This window comes from Lissotriton vulgaris, unplaced genomic scaffold (assembly GCF_964263255.1).
Source record: "Lissotriton vulgaris unplaced genomic scaffold, aLisVul1.2 SCAFFOLD_3423, whole genome shotgun sequence".
NCBI lineage: Eukaryota > Metazoa > Chordata > Amphibia > Caudata > Salamandridae > Lissotriton > Lissotriton vulgaris.
Genome location: NW_028246173.1, coordinates 193076 through 205857, shown reverse-complemented (window position 1 = coordinate 205857; position 12782 = coordinate 193076). Strand labels below are relative to the sequence as shown.

General features: G+C 48.6%; 1 protein-coding gene across 1 annotated transcript in view; it reads right to left on the bottom strand.

The window, feature by feature from the left end:
• LOC147666116 (uncharacterized) overlaps positions 1-12782 on the bottom strand; it is an 83753-nt gene that overhangs the window by 35268 nt on the left and 35703 nt on the right. Inside the window, exon 3 of the mRNA XM_086949289.1 lies at positions 1676-1726. The gene's annotated coding sequence lies outside the window, so the exon portion shown is untranslated. The remainder of the gene's footprint in view (positions 1-1675; positions 1727-12782) is intronic.

The following is a 12782-nucleotide window of genomic DNA, read 5'->3' as shown; positions in this document are numbered from 1 at the left end:
AGCGCCGGCCTGGTGAGGAGTATAGCCCAATGATGAAGCATGTCACCTTCAGGTGAGTGAACGCAACTTGTCTTAAAAGCACATGCTTCCTAGGGTGTCTGCGTTCAGTTATAGATAATGTCTCTGGGACTGAACCTCCGAAACAGTATACTGTGATTTGACTGTTTTATTTTAACAAATGTACATAGCAGTTATTGGCCCTTCCTTGTTTCACAAAAAAATGATCGGATACCTGCCTCGGAGCGCACTTCTTACAGACGAGTATGGGGTTATCATGTTGCTGCTACAAGGTCCTTACCTGTGCGAGTTATCAGGAACGATGCAGGGGCAGACCCAAACCAGCCACACGTGGAGATCAATGACAAATACTGAAGAATTGGGCAGGGATCCAGAGCACACTATATGTATCTGTATGATATTTCCATGTTAATGTATTCATTCATTCGGGATAGATCAAACCAGATGTAAATTTCCAAAAGTTTTATTTATCGCAGTGTTCACCTCTTGGGAATCACTGTACCTGTCACTCAAGCCTACACGTGTTTCATCACAGTATGTGGCTGTGACTCTTCAGGGCTGATCTTAATGATCAAGGCGCGTGGTCGGGGAACCGCACTTGGAGACCGACGCTGTACAAGGCATAATTACGGGCTGAACACGGCCTTACCGCTACTGAATCTATTCGTGTGAACTTCACATTAACAATTTGCTGACGGCAACCGGACCACCCGACTGGTGCCGTGATCTTGAAAACTAAAAACCACCCGATAAGGACCGGGTTGGAATTATCACCGGTTCCCCGACCACGCGCCTTGATCATTAAGATCAGCCCTGAAGAGTCACAGCCACATGCTGTGATGAAACACGTGTAGGCTTGAGTGACAGGTACAGTGATTCCCAAGAGGTGAACACTGCTGATAAATAAAACTTTTGGAAATTTACATCTGGTTTGATCTATCCCGAATGAATGAATACATTAACATGGAAATATCATACAGATACATATAGTGTGCTCTGGATCCCTGCCCAATCATAATAAGAGGGAGGTTTCGGTACCCCCCTTTTTTTACAGAGGTTAAGGTTTTCCTCTGACCAAGAAGCACCTACCTTGACACCACAACAAACTAATACCCTACTGTGAGAAGTTGAGCGCCAAAATTTCTGAATACCTTAAAACCTAATTGTAGACTATTCAAAAATACTGAAGAATTAATGAAGCTTCCAAGCTGGTGACCATTACTTAATTGACCTTGAAAATAAAAGACGCGTTTTTAGTATTCTGGTGACTCATGACAATAAAAAACAAAGGTTATAAATTCAATATTGTGTCAAATACTTAAAAAATGGAACTGGGTGTGCTGAATCGGATGTTGTCCTAGGTCATGTGTGACACCTTCCACCACTATTGATTATGGGACTTGTAGTTTTGTTTTTCTCATTAAAAGGATAGTCTCTAAAGTCCCAGTGTTCTAAGCGATGTTAGTTAAAATCAGAGGCCTGACGGAGGATGAAGCATGACATGTTTCTGCTTAGCAGAAATCTTTCCCTTTAAAACAAAGATAATAGCCTACAATAAAAAACTAACCAAAAAGCAAAAGAACTAGAAAATGCATTTCCAAATGCTGCAAAAGAGAAACAGTTAATACAAATGAACAATATTAAACGTTGTTGGTACCTTAGTAATGTGTTTCCTTCTGGGCTTCACTCCATCTGCAGCAATAACACTCTGAAAGGAGAAATTACTGCTGTGAGTCTCAAAGTCTTCAGTGTTACTGGTCTCAGTCATGACGACTGTGGTGTCGGAAGATAACTTTCTCTTATTTGACTTTATAGTTCCACCAGTCACGCCATCGCTTTTAGCAGACACGCTACTGTCAGCAGCATCATAACTTCAGGCAGATCAGCAAAGCGGATATCACCATTCACATTGGGTGAACAGACTCGCCTCTGCTACATACATCCACTCTGTTCTCAAATTTGCTTGGGGCTGTCAAAATGCAAAGAGCTGCAATATATTCCTCACACTTTCCTGACTACCTTGTATGACATTCAAGCATGATTCTTGGTTCATCTGCAAGCTGAATTTTTTGAGAGGTTCTATTGCCACACAATACTAGTCCCATATTCCAGTTTGTCCACATGGTGCTTCAACCCTGGAAGGTTATCAACTGCAGATAATTTCAGATAGTTTCTGTAAGAAACTGAATTATTATTTGCGGTAGATGAGGAACAATCACAACCGTTGTCAGAGTGAACTTTCAAAGCCCTTCAATTAACCTAGGATCAACCCCCTGGTACCTAAGCACCGAACAGGTAGGCTTAACTTAAGGTAATATGCAAAATATTTATGCAGAAACCAAAAAAGTAAAAGTCAAAATGCTAAACAATAAAAAACCCAAACCGAAATTGAAAAATTAAAGTAAAATGTATTGAACAAAATGACACTAAAACGACAAAATCCAATAAGGGAAATGAGATATGAACTGTAACGCTGTAAGAATCACAAGGTGCCAATGGATGAGGGGCCCGGGCTTGGATTAGTCTCTCTGGGGCTGACTGCCAAGTCAGAGAAAACCGGAGGCCATGGCCTGCAAGCACATAGTGCAGGAATTAGCCGCAGTGGTCCAAGAAGACCTTTAGTGCTCCAGGCTCAGATAGGGCTGCTGGCCTACAGGGAGATTCACAGCAGGTTCGGGCGCAAAGTGCTTAGAGTATTGAGAACAAGCAGCAGATGCCCAGCAGGGCAATAGCAGACGTTCGAAGGCAGCAAGGCCCGGATGAGACTGAAAGGTAGTGACACCTCTGGCCCTCACTATCATGCAACAGCGTAGTGGAGCTCAGCGGGAGGACAACCTGGTGACAGCCACCCACTGGGGCTGGGACCCCCACGACAAGGCAGGCCGGTCTGGTGATGTGGTAAGGGATATAGCAGCCATGTCCTCAGCGATAAGCAAGGATCAGAATCTAAAAAAAATGCTGACCAAGCTCCCGATGACCGGCAGCGGAGAAGGGAGGCTCTCCCCAACGACACAAATCAGCCAAGATGCAGACACCTCTGAAGCCCCAGTTACCCACGCCTTTTAGAGTCGCTATTCGGTGCATTACGAAGCGACTTGCAGACGCTGAAAAGGGAAATAGCGGGTGAGATAAAGGAGATAACCGATGGAGGACACACATTCCCAAACTGCATCAACGTCCCGCCTTATGATAAGGCGGGACGTCGATGCCGTTGGGGACCGTGTGGCCTCCGTCGAGGATCAGGAGCAAGCCCAGGAAGAGGAAGTGGAGCATCTACAGCAAGAGATACTCCGGCTCAAGGCTCGACATAGCGATCTTCAAGCACACCCAGAAGACCTGGAGAATCGGTCTTGGCGAAACAACATCCGCGTTAAGGGAGTTCCACCTAAAGAAGAAGGGCCAGACATCACACAATACCTGCAGGGTCTCTTAAGGAGCATACTGGGCGCCCCCACCGGATATTTTAGCTTACATTCCAGACTTTCAACTAAAAAAGTGTATACTACGTGCTGCCAGGGACAAGCAACCACTAAGATATCAGGACCACTCTATAGCTTTGTACCAGGACCTGGCTCTAATACCCCTTCAAAAGTGTTGGGTGTTCTGAGTGGCAACCACGTGTCTTCAAAATTAAGGAATACCGTATTCTTTGGGTCACCCTTTCCGGCTGATTTTCATATGGCAGGGCAAACAGGCGGTTGACAGCTTGTTGCTTCGCTCACAGATCGCGTCCTGCCGCCATTCCCTGGTCGAGGGACCCGTCAGACACGCCCACCGCGGCTGGCCACGCCCCCCCTCCCAGTTTTGTATAAATTGAGCGCCAAAGCGCCAGCGCTTCATTATATAATCTTGCATCTCCCTAGACCCAAGGGTCGGGGTGGTGGAGTCGGCATAATATATAGAGCCTCCTGGTCCATAAAAACACTTGATATGGACCCAGTGGCTGGTACGGAAATACTTGGCCTCTCAATCAATTGTCTCTCCGGAATAACTTTTACGGCTGTGATATGTTACCGCCCGCCTGGAGCTTTTAATTCCACACAGCAGCAGTCACTCCTTACTACTCTTACCAATATGGCCACCTCCCATAACAAGTTGATTGTTCTGGGTGACTTTAACCTATGGCCTAATGGCAGTCTGGACTCTGCTCTAAACAATCTTTTACTTTCCTGCGAAGGTATGGGACTCTCCCAACTGGTCAGTAAGCCCACACACTCTGCTGGACACCAGCTTGATTTAATTTTCTCCTCTCCCCAGTTGGTTTTCCTGAGCGACATTCTGCCTATGTGCTGGACCGACCATGCGCTTATCAAATTTCACATAGCCGGCGGCAGAGCCAGCAGACCGTCACTCAGCACCACCTCTGACCCTCTGTATAGAGATTGGAAAGCCTTAGATAAACTAAGACTGGCCGGCCCCGTATTCGAGGTGGAAGACAGCTTTTCCACCGCTCAGTCGGTGGAGGACAATTACATGTCCTTCTGCACTAGGATCACCAACACTTCAGATCGCCTCGTCCCTCAGAAAAAGTGCAAACCAAAGAGAAGAGCACCCGCCCCTTGGTTCGACGACTCATTGAGAGCCCTTAAACTAGCCTGCAGACAATCAGAGAGAAAATGGAGGCAAGGATATTCCGACACCAACAAAACTCTCTGGAAAGACAACCTCCGGGCGTACAAAACTGCCATTGTCCAAAATAAGGCTAACTACTACTGTTCTACTATTACCAACGCCACCAATAGTTCGAAAAGTATTTTTCAGATACTTAAAAATGTAACTCACCCAGACTGTGCCACGTCGACGCAGACTCCCACCCAAGCCCTCTGTGATAATCTTGCAACATTTTTCATTAATAAAATCAACATTATCATTCAAAACCTGAAGACCCCCCCCTCACTGGGAGACCCCAACATCCAGGGAGCCAGCACCAGCTCTCACGACTTGTCGCCTCGAGTCTCCAGCTCTACGGCTAGACTGCGAGAATTCTCCCCGATCTCTGAACCCGAGTTTGAAAGCTTGGCGCTCGGAATCACCTCGGGTTCCCCGCTCGACCCCCTGCCTCCAAAAATTTGGAAAAGCTCTGGAACAGAACTTTTTGGCACCTTGCGCCAAATATGTAACCAGTCTCTGCACTGTGGCTACGTCCCAACCCCGTGGAAACAGGCACTTGTCACTCCGCTCCTAAAAAAACCCTCCCTGGGCCCAGATTGTCTCTCTAACTATCGACCCATCTCCCTACTGCCATTCCCTGTGAAAGTCGCTGAACGATGGGTCAGCTCCTGCCTTTCCACTCATCTTGAGCAGAACAACTTTTTAGACGATCTCCAGTTCGGTTTCCGCCCTGCCCACGGCACCGAAACTGCGGTCTTGACAGCCATGGAGGATCTTCGCATGCGTGCAGACAGGGGCCAGCCAGTAGCACTAATACTGCTGGACTTGTCTGCTGAATTCGATACGGTCAACCACAGGACGCTGCTGCAGAGACTCGGGGAAGCAGGTGTGGATGGCATAGCTTTGCTTTGGTTTCACTCTTACCTGCGGGACAGGAGACAGGCTGTCTCCCTCCCCCCATTCCAATCCGCTTTTGCACCTGTGCCCCAGGGAGTTCCCCAGGGATCTTCCATCAGTCCCATCCTTTTTAATGTGTACCTTAAACCGCTGATCACATTAATTAAGTCATTTAGGATAAAAACGATTAATTACGCGGATGACACCCAGCTCATTCTCTCCTGGGAAGGAGAAGATTCCATCCCTCTGACCTCCTTCCACGACTGCCTAAGAGAGACGGCTGGGTGGCTCCACAGAAACTCCCTCCAATTCAACTCCTCCAAAACAGAGGTTCTGTTTTGCGCTGGCACCAATATACCTCGCCAGTTCTGGCCTCCAGAGACAAGGGACAAACCTCAGCCAGTCTCCTCGGTCCGCAACCTGGGAGCCATGCTCAATAACAAGCTGAGTATGGAAACCCAGGTGGCAAAAACAGTGGGGATTTGCACGGCTCTGCTACGCTCCCTGCGAAAAATCATGCCACTTCTCCCTGCACAAGCCCGGGCGTTGATAGTCAGGTGTACGATTCTCAGTCGCCTCGATTACTGTAACGCCCTGCTCCTTGAGTCTCCAGTCACGCTGCTGGACCGGCTGCAACGAATTCAATCAGCCGCTGCCAAGCTGGCTCTTGGCTGGACGAGAAGGTCTTCGGCCATAGCGGCACTGGCCGAGCTGCACTGGCTACCTCTAAAGCAGCGTGTGGCTTTCAAGTCCCTCTGCATTGTCTTCAAGGCTCTGCATGGACTTGGGCCCATGCCCCTGCAAGCCCTGTTTCTGTGGTACACTCCTACCAGAGACTTGTGATCATCCTCGGCTTGTCTGGTAAAGGTGCCCAGATACAACAAAGCCAGAACCGGGGGTAGATCCTTTAGGGTCGCAGTGGCCAAATTATGGAATAGTCTGCCCATTGACATACGCCAGATTCCTCAACTTCTTCCATTTAGGAAGCGCATCAAGACCTGGCTATTCCCTTAAACTCCCCCGCCTATATCCACTTCGGTCTCTCCTTCAGTAGAGTATTCTCCAGCGCCAGGAAGCCTGCAAGGTATCAGCCGCGCTATACAAATAATAAAAATAATAATAAATAACTCCTCCAGCTCAGATCCATGCAGGACACTTGCCAGGTGCTGGGCATCTAGAATCCAATCCAGGAGGAGACAGAGGGCCCACAGACCAAAACTCCTCGAGAAAGATGGCATAAAGTCTACGGGAGGCGTAGCACAGAGCGAGCAACGAGACCGGACCCCAAGACCATGGCACAAGAAAGACTGGCAGTGCTGGAGACATTGTCGAAGGAGACATTCCCCCATGATGACACTGTGAACAACTGAGAGACAGATAAGTGACATTGGCAAGGCTGGGTGGGCAGCGAAGAAGTCTGCGGGGAGCGTAGAGACACAGGGAGTGTAGAGACACGGGGAACTGGCCACACACGTTCCCAACTATTCCGACTTCCAAGGACGCGCACGCACGAATGGCGGGCCCTGGACAATTTAAGGTTAATGGGTTTCTAAGTTGGGGTTAGGGAGGGGAGGGAGGAGAACTGTTATGCAGGTTAAAGGCGTTGAAGAGAGAATCAAAGGGCAATGGAGGCTGGGCAGACGTTGGGAGCTCAGGGGGAAGAGGGATCACAGGGACCCAAATACAGGCCAAGCTGGTGCACTCACTATGACACGCTATTTCCCAGCCCACACTGAAAATTCTTTCTCTCAATGAGAGAGGTCTCAACAATCCCAATAAAAGGAGGTCCATCCTTTCCTACCTGGATAACATGGAGGCAGATGTGTGCCTCCTGCAGGAGACACAGCTCATCTCCAAAGATTGGCATAGAATGAGGTCACGGCTCTTTCCCCAGCAGTACTTTTCATCTACCCTGGATAAGAAGGCGGGTGGCTATTTTAGTAGCCAAATATTTTAAGGGGACAGTGGGGGAAAAGGTGGCCGAAATCAAAGAGGTTGATGGGAGCAGGGCCATTGATAGTGTAGGTGTTGGTATGAGTATTTTAGATGCCGAAATTGTGTCGCAAACCGCCAGAATTACTGCTCCCACAATCACACTTCACCCGATAGACGATCAATCCAGGGCTGCCTCAATTTCCTATAGATAGAAATGGGTCCTCCCCTCTCCCCACCCCCCTATACCAATAACCATTTCAAATACCAACCCCGCCAGGGATGGTGCTATAGGTTAAACAGGCCCAGGGGCTCGAATCAGAACAGGTTATCTAGTACCTCGTGCATTAATGTTCCTGCCGCCCCAAGTATGAATGGCTAATCAGGATGTCCTGAGCCTGACGCCCGCTGCTTGCCCTTATGTGTTGGTACTGGCAGGGGTACCTACTTTAAAGAGGGATCAGCATGAGTCATGGGACCAGCTACGCAATAAATGTGCGGACTGGCTATCAAGGCATAGAAGCGTCCATGTATCCGAAATAAAGGTTATTATTATGGCACGCAGGGTTGGGCGAGTCAGTGCATCTACAAAAAATATCGAAGGGGACAGTATTCTAATTAACTTTCGCAGACCTTCTTTGGTGAGACACCTATTAAGGGCTTGCTAATTCATTACACCTAATAGCACTAACACATGCGCACTACCCCTTGTTTATTTCTACAAACCAAGTCATGCTCCTTTCACCAACAATTCCTCTTGATTACTACCTCTAATAGGTTCGAGGCCTTGACAGGATTAGATACCCAAGACTGACTATCGACTTTTGGGGAAAATACTGATCCTGCTATTAGGTTACCTCATGCCCTGCCAGTAACTGAGTGTACTATTCCCACAACCCACTTATCCCCCTATGCAAACGAAGGCCTCAGCAAGTTCAGACCTCCGTATCTTAAGCTGGAATGTTGCAAGGTTGTACTCTAAACTTCACCAGCCAGATTGGGTACAACTTATTAAAGACCAAGATATCCTTTTATTTTAGGAAACATGGGCCACACAAGAATTGCATATTGAGGGGTTTGAATGCCATAATATCCTAGCAACAACCCCCAAGCAGGGTCGACCATTTGGGGGTTTATCAATCTGGGTCAATATTAAGACAGGGGGATGCATAAAAACTGTACATACAGATAACAATAGTTTTCTAGGCATATTATTTAATAGGGGAATTTCCTTTTGGAAAATTAATTTTTTTAACAATGATTTTCATTCTGTTCCAAATATGCATTTTATAAATTTGTTTAATTTTATTGCATATATTGGAAACTCCAAAGACTCTTTCAAGTCAGTAGGAATCTGTCTGGGGGCGATTTTAATGCTAAGCTAACTTACTCATGGTCAAGCGAATATTCACACAGCAGCAGACAAACTTGCAATAGGGGTAGAGAGCTAATGGACCATTTGAACACCCTTAACTTAATTAATGTTATGGAAATTGATGTAACTACAAAAGATAATACCCCCCCTGAACCGACATTCAAAAGGAGGGTCTGTTCAACGGAATTTGATATTGTTTTTTATCCCCCCCGCTTTAGAAGCAAGCTTGCTTAAAGCCGAAATTATGGCCACAATCTTTGGGGACCATAACGCAATACAAGTAACGTTACGGACGTCTCCAGTTCCAACGCCTCAGACAGAATGTGGTGCTGGAGATCTATCACCGTCCACAGATAACCGCAGACTGGGCTGGTGAGGCATTAATAACGCAGACCGATTCAGTTCTATGGTTAGGAGAAACATGAATCTTATTAACATCTGTTTAGAGGCCCTGTTCCACACCCAGTGGCTATCAGCGCCTTTACCGAACTCAGTGGAGCCATTAAATCCTTGCTGTCTAAACCCATTTGTACAGTACTGCGCGAACCTAGATGGTTCAATCAGGAGTGCTCAATTGTCACAGGAAGCTCCGCAAGGCTCTATCTCAAATCCCTAGGTGTAAAGATTTCGTCAAGTCCTTAAGGTTGACATATAAGCAGGCTATTGCTAATAGGAAGGAACAGTTATTAGGTGAGAACCGGAATGCTCTCATTAATTTTGCCAGATTAAATAATGGGAATATATTTTGGACTACCATTAAAGAGTTAAGATCAATGGGACAACCGTTCACTCCCATCAGATGCAACATAATGAGCGCTACCTGGGAAAGTCACTTTTTCACTATTTACGAAGAGCCTGCTTTTTAACCCGACCCTTTTATTAACAGGGTGCCACCTGGAGTCTCATTATCAATAAACGAGGTTGAGGAGGCTATATGTCAGAGTGTGGGCAAAAAAACTCCAGGCCGTGATGTGTTACCCATTGATCGTATTAAATATAAACCAGATTTTTGAGCCCCACTGTTGTTAAATATTTTTAATATTCTAACCAAAGCCCCACTGCCTAAGACATGGTGTACTAGCACGATCGTTCCCATTTTTAAAAAGGGCGATTGCACACAACCTTGTTGCTGTAGACCGATCTCCCTCATAGATAACACTTTTAAAATTTTAGGCAGAGTTTTATAAACAAAAACTTTAACCTGGACAGAGGACAATCAGATTTTAGAACACTGCCAACTAGGATTCAGGGGTAAAGTTGGCACAAACGAGCAAATTCTTAATCTTTTTTTTAAAAAAACGTTATTTTTGATTTTGCAACATAGAAAAAACAATACCCCCCCCCCCCGAACTTGGCATCAATCATCAAGCATGTGTATACAGTATGATAACCTCATTACGGCACTATGTGGTACAGTGAGTACAGTGAGTACAGTTTAGGCTGTGTTCATGAGCGACGTAATGACCACATCAATAGCATGAAATACTGCTGAGGAACAGGCAGTGCATCTATTTCAGAGCGGGTCCAACCACCCCCCCCCCCTCCCTCTCAGACCCCAATTCCCCCGAAGAGAAAAGTTCAGCACTCGTGCCATCTGAATCGCTGTGAGACAACTCCGTGGCACACATGACTCGCCATGCAAGGAGATCATCCTGCAACCTCTCATCCCTGCGGGTACTCTGCATCCGCGTCTCCTCAGCCAGTGACCACTCTCTTACATCTTTACGCCACGCTGACAACTCAGGAGCCCTCCGCCCCATCCAGGTGATCACCACCCTATGCCTCGCCAGCACCAACATTAATTGCAAAAGTTTGTAGGAAAGGTTTCTCTTCCTAGGCTTAGGGACCAGGGCTAATAGGCAGTGAAGCGGGGTCAGATCAATCCGGAGGCCGGTCTCGGCATGTATACGATCCACCACCCTCCTCCAGAAGCTACCGACCAAGGGGCAGTCCCAGGCCAGGTGCAGGAACCCCGCCCCCTCCATCCCACATCTGGGGCAGTTGTCCTCCCTGTCTCCCGAAATACGCTTCAAGGAAAGTGCGGCCAAGTAGGTACGATGCATAAAGTTGAAATGTGTCAATTTGAATCTCGCATTGCAGGACACTCTATGGGTAAGGCTCCCTATGCGCTTACGCTGTCCCGGGGTCAGGGTGAGCCCCAGGTCTGTCTCCCAGGCCCCCCAGGAAGGTGAAATTGGCGGGGTCGAGTCCTGTCTCATGGCCGAATACAGCAGAGATATCAGTTTACGCCCTCTACCACACGAGAGGAGGATGTTCAGGGTGTGGGACAACGGGGGCGCCTCAGGGAACTGGGGCCACGTCGCCCTTGCTACCTCCTGAAGGCCCTGATAGTGCAAATATTGCTCCTCCCCCAGGCCAAAGGCTTCCATGGCTTGCTCAAAGGACACGAATGACTCATTGGGATAAAGGTCCGCCAAAGTCTCACAGCCTCCCATTTTCCAATCCCTAAAGGACATGTGTTTCGCCATATCAACTACAGGGGCCAGGATCCACACCGGCAACTCCCTATGAAAGGGGGCCCACCGCAGTATTTTGTCCACAAACCGCTGCCAGACCGCAGCTGTGTGGCGCACCACGTAGGGCAAGGCCTCATCTGCTCCCCGTCCTCGCATCAATGCCACCTGCAATACTCGCTCGTCAGCCCTGCCGGCCAGTAGGCTCATCTCCCAGCTGTCTCCATCCGCGAACCACCATGCAGCCGGCAACAGTTGTGCCGCATAGTAGTACAAGTCAAATCTAGGCGCCTCTAACCCCCCTCCTCCCATGTTCGGACCACGGTATGGAGGGCAACTCGGCTACGCCGGCCCGGCCAGAGTAACGACGTAAGCAACGTGTTAAGTGTGCGGAAAACGCGCAAGGGGATTGGGCACAGGGAATTCTGCACGACATAGAGCGTCCTAGGGAGCATCACCATCTTTGCAACGGCCAGTCGCCCCATAAGGGATAGTGGCAAGGAGTTGCAGAAAGTGACCGATTGTTGTAAGGACTTGAGGACCCCTGCGCATCCGTGGGTGTTACCTGTTTCCCGAGATACCGGAAGGCCTCCTGCTAACATCGTAGCCTAAGATTCGGCAGGGCCGTCAGCGGTCCCACGCCGTAGCCTGGCAGGGGGAAAATCAGGGACTTCCCACAGTTAATTCTCAGACCCGAAGCCACACCAAAGCGGTCCAAGTACTGAAGGAGGACGGGCACCGACTCCCGCGGGGTCCTTAAATAGAAGAGGGCGTCATCCGCATATAAGGAGATCACATTGCACATGTCACCCACTGTGATGCCCCATTGCGTCGTGTCTGTTCGGACCTGGACCGCCAAAGGCTCGATCGCCAGGGCGAAAAGGAGCAGCGAGAGGGGTCTCCCCTGCCGCGTGCCTCGACCCAAGAGCCATTCTTCCGATCGTGCTGCGCCGAGCCGCACTCTGGCCCGGGGGGGCTTTGTACAATATGCGGATCCAACGACAGAAGCCGGGGCCCATCCCCACCATCCGGAGGACCTCTAAGAGGTACCCCCAGTCCATGGTGTCGAATGCTTTAGCTAGATCAATTGACACCCGGACCATCTGGTCCTCTCTGTCTCGCACCTAATGAATGATGTGGTTCAATCGTCTGAAATTCATGGCGGTGTTGCGGCCAGGGATAAACCCACATTGGTCGGGGTGTACCAGGTGTGCCATGTGCGGCGCCAGCCGGGCAGCCAAGAGTTTAGTTAAATCTTTCACATCTGTATTTATCATGGTGAAGGGTCGGTATGCCGGGGGGTCGCCACTATCCCCACCCGGCTTCAGGATCATACAGATTTCGCCCTGGTTCATACTGGGCGGAAGAGCCTCCCGTTGCTTGATAGAATTCGGAGGGGTAGCCATCTCCTCCCGGGGATTTAGCCCTCGGCAGGCCAGCTATCGCCACCTTCACTTCACGAAGTCAAAACTGCA